Source organism: Triticum dicoccoides, chromosome 4B, assembly GCF_002162155.2.
Source record: "Triticum dicoccoides isolate Atlit2015 ecotype Zavitan chromosome 4B, WEW_v2.0, whole genome shotgun sequence".
NCBI classification, from domain to species: Eukaryota; Viridiplantae; Streptophyta; class Magnoliopsida; order Poales; family Poaceae; genus Triticum; species Triticum dicoccoides.
Genome location: NC_041387.1, coordinates 163,055,591 through 163,060,593, shown reverse-complemented (window position 1 = coordinate 163,060,593; position 5,003 = coordinate 163,055,591).

The following is a 5,003-nucleotide window of genomic DNA, read 5'->3' as shown; positions in this document are numbered from 1 at the left end:
CGTGATCACCACGTCACGCATTCAAAGCGAATCTTGGGGAAGCGCAGCGGATGAAGGTTTACCACGGTCAAAACTGGCCCTGCCTGCCCGCGCAACGTTCTGGGCCTGGCCCAACAACGCGTCGCGCTTATGTGGACCCAGGCCCGGGGGCTCCTGTCGGTGTACAGAAGTAGGGGTTCTACTTTGCACCCCTCTACCCGTGCACGGGTAGTCAGAGCCACGCCCAAGGCCACACTTGGCAAGGCAAGGGAAGGAGGCTGAGGCCACGAGATGGTCAAAGCAACACCAAGGCCGAATACTCAAAAAAGCAAGAGGGCGAGGTAGGGTCCCCTGGCAAGACCCTTGCCGTGGCGGCCTCCACGGCCCCGGCAAGGACCTTGCCGGGACAACGTGCCCAACCCCAACGGAGCGCGCCACCCTCGAGCCCAAGGTTTCTGACAACCACATTGGAACCAAGGCTCGGGAGGCACCTCCATGATGGCATGCAGATCTTTGTGAAGACAAGAAGCACACGGAATTGCATGAGGATTAGAAGACGACGAGCCTCGGCAAAACCCTTGTCGAGGGCATCCACGAGACCTCCGGCAAGACCCTTGCCCGGGATGACCACGGTGCCACGGCAAGGCCCTTGCCGAGGACATCCGCAGGGCCACAGCTAGGCCAACACCCGCCAAGGTTCCACCGCCACTCCCATGCAGCTGCCAGCCCACCAGCTAGGTAGGCACCTGTGTGTCGACGTGAGGCTTCCAAGCCAACTCAGCGAGCACCTACGTGGTGGCATGCAAATCTTCGTGAAGGCCCTTCAACAACGCCACCTCAGCAGCCTGCCAGCCTACATGGCACTGACCGCCTCGCTTGCCCGGGCACGTGTCAAAGCAGGGCGAGGCGGCGGTAAAGTGAGGGGGACACCTAAGAGGCGCATTAAATGCTTCTTGTCCCGTAATGGCTAAGCGATAAGCTTAGCCACTATACACCGATGCCACCTCCTGTGTGCCACTGTGGCGATCCCCTTGACTATAAAAGGAGGCCCGAGGCATCTAGGAGAAGGATTCGGACCCTTGGACAAGTTACACTCATCGTAGCTAGCTCAAGTACTCCAAGAACACAGATATACACACCAAAGCAGGACTAGGGTATTACGCATCCTCGCGGCCTGAACCTGGGTAAACGACCCAAGTGCTTCTGCTGATTGTTGATCCTGCTCTTTTCACGACCCCGCACCCCGCAACCGTAGTAGGGATTCCCATGATCCCATAGGTGTCGTTTCCACCAACACTTAGTCTTTATATGAAGAACCCCTTGGATGGTGATCTCTTGGACTATAACATTGATGGGTTGGGGCCGAGGCTGGACCATACGTATCCTTGGGCCTACCCCTTAGGTGTTCCCCCATCAAGTGGAGAGTCGCCATATCGGATGGATTGACATACCAAACACTATTATCATGAATTTGGCGGAAAATATCACTTTAGCAAAGTCATCGTCCCGGTCTCAATCGTTGTTATTTTTGAATGATGCTTCAAATTCAGTCCACGAGCCTGGGAACCTAAAGGGTGGGTGGGGCGATATAGTGCGACCTCCATCCACCCTAAAAATATTGGCATCGCGGATATTTCAAGACATGTATTCCCTTCTGCCTCTGCCTAGATCCCTGTGCGGCCTTTGTTTCATGCCACTACCAAAGCTCGTGACGCTATGATTTGGCCCTTGCCACCTCCGTTAAAACGTTCTTGGAATTCTCACGCTTCACCACAATCTCGCACCTTCTTCTGGTTGTCCAGCCGCGCGACCTCTAGTTATGCGGAGCATCCCAAGGTCATCCCCATGGACCTACCTTCCTCTCCCCAAGTGCCAAGTGGACTGAACACGTGCACGTGCAAGAGTTCTCGAGACCGAGGTGACATCTCTCCTCTCACAATTCCCTTTTGAATCACATGAGACATGGCTACTACCTCAAGCGAAGACACTTTGCATACTCAGGCACCAAGGAACTAGACATGGAGAGGCTAAGGAGCAAGGCCGAACGAAGGAGGAAGAAGAACGTGAAGATGAAGAAGAAAAAGAGCAAGTCAGAGGTTGCCCGGATGATGCGGACCAAGTCCTGAATGACCCGGAAAAAGCCTGGACGATCCGGACCTTCCTCTAGACGATATGGCTACCGCGCACCAAGAGTACAACAGCCCCCTCGACAAAGATGAATCATCCGGACTAGCTCCCGGATCATTCAAACTAGCTCGGACGTTCGAACACCGACCCAGACAACCGGACCCCCTATAGCGGCAACGACGCATCTGGAAGATCAGGACGGTCGCCCGGATCATCCGGACCCCCAAAGCCCGGACCATCTGGGCCACCATACGGATCATCCGGATCATGCCTACGTGTGTGACTTGGGCTGAAGCCCATGTAACTATACCTACCCCTAAACTATATGTACTACTCCTCCGCGCATGTTTTAGAGTTAGCATTGTGATAGCTCAAGATTGAGACAGAGCTTTGCAAATCCAGTTATCCCTACTCCTATGGAGACCAAGACCACCTAGGAGAAGATCCCAAAAGTGGATTCAAGACCCCCTTGTGGGAAGATCCTCCAAGGATTCGAGACCTCTTTCCTTCAAGGATTGGGATGAACTAGTTCCCCTTTTGTACCCCCCCTTTGTTGACTTTGGATCTTGTATCTCCCCTTTTTGTATGTGGATTTAACACATGTGTGACTGGATCTAGTTGATTTGTTTGTTTTCCTCTCTTTTGTTCTTCGTGTTCTTCACGAAATCCCCTCCTTTTCATGAAAGGCCAGCGATTAAGGTACCACCCTACATCATCTAGGTTCTCTATGATTTGCACAGGGTCAAATTTCTTCATCTTTTCTCATAGATCTAGTTTAGTGGCTCATGGATTTGTACACAAGCCACATGATTTGCATTTTGTATAGATGGATTTGATGGTGAGGCTAATAGTTTTTTTTATGATTTGTCATCGGATTTGACCTACGAGGATTGTCTATACTTTGCAATCATGTATTGCATCCGACAACTATTTTAAGACATACTATAAATCAATCTTCATGGTGTGTTTTTCAATGGTTTCTTCTTGTGATTTGATCGCCATGTGTGAGAAGTTCGGTAAGGTCATGGGTTGAGGCATAGCCTTGCAGCCTTGTGTATTTGACGGAAGGATCGGTGGAAGTATTTTGATATCTCGTATGTGTGAAATAAAATTACTTCATAGATGTCTATTTGTCTTATTCGTGATCTTTGTCCCTGCAAGTACCCAGAATCACAAAGATCGAGCCACACAGAAGCTAGGGGCAGATAGACCATGAAACGCCATTCTGAACACCAGTTATAGAAAGGTTTAGTACGGTGGCGTGAATCCTATCTCTGGGGATACCAGAGGTGTAGTCATTAAACGCCCAATGCTTTTATCTAATTTATCTTAATAACCAAGGCAACCCCACATGACAGATAGGTCCTTCGGTTGGATAACTAACTCTTCATGCAGGACGCGTGCCGGTCAAGGCAAAATTTGGACACATCCCACACTTCAAGACATTGCAAGCACATCCTGATGTTGACTTCCAGAGCACCAACGATCATCATGATGATATCATTTGCAAATATATGGTTGTAAGAACAAGACCTCATACTCATGCCTGTTTTTATTTATAAGAGTTCAATTGTGCAACTTGATTTGATCTGGTTCAAGAACTGAAATTTAATTCTCTTGCAAAGCTTGCTAGAAATCCTTGTATTCAAGGCACGCTTCCTCTCGTGTTTCGATAACTTAGGGTCACCTCTAGGGACAAAGGCAAGAATGCTTTTTTCTCCTTTACAGGATCACTAAAGGGACTCATCAAACTTTTTTCTCACGCCGTTTGTCGGTGTCAAAACCAGCGGATCTCGGGTAGGGGGTATGGAACTGTGGATCTTGGATCGATGGGGAACAAGGGATGCCGAACACGATATTTACCCAGGTTTAGGCCCTCTCTAATAGGTAATACCCTACGTCCTACTTAATTATATTGCTTGTGTATATGGGGGTTACAGAGTTGATCTACCTCGAGATCAGAGGAACTAAACCCTAACTAGTAGGATGGCGATTGTTCTCCTAGCCTCTACGGACTGAACCCCCTTGTTTATATAGACACCAGGGGTACTAGGGTTTATAGAGAGTCGGTTACATCAAGGAAACACCAATCTTCCATCTTGACTTGGGGTACAGACCAAGGCACAAAAGGTCTTCGGTCCAGATATGGTGCGACCCAACTGTCCGAGCCATGTGAGATGAGCCGGCACCCCGAGGACCCTGTCACGCCCAATATGCGATACTATCCTAAAGAGACTCGAAGGTCCCACCAAGGATAGAACCGCATATTGAAACGCTTTTGCAAGGTGGATATCATTACATCAACATTACATAATAGATGGGGATACATACAAGAGGCATACAATGCCACACGAATACAACAATACATCATACATAAGATCATCATCCGACTACGGATGAAGCACAAACAGAAACTCAAATGACATCCACCCTGCTAGCCCAGGATGCCGACCTGGAACCTATCCCCTGACCGAAGATGAAGCAGAAGAAGAACTCAAGACAAGCAAGCATCGCTCTCGTGTCACGAACATCGCATAACTTGTACCTGCAACTGTTGTTGTAGTAATCTGTGAGCCACGAGGACTCAGCAATCCCATTAGCATGGGTATCAAGACTAGCAAAGCTTAAATGGAAAGGAAGGGGGTAAAGTGGTGAGGTTGCAGCAGTGACTAAGCATGATATGGTGGCTAACATACGCAAATAAGAGCGAGAAGAGAAGCAAAGGAACAGTCGTCAACTAGCAATGATCAAGAATTGATCCTGAACTCCTACTGACGTCAAGCATAACCCAAAACCGTGTTCACTTCCCGGACTCCGCCGAAAAGAGACCATCACGGCTACACACGCGGTTGATGCGTTTTAAATTGGATCTGGTGTCAAGTTATCTACAACCGGAC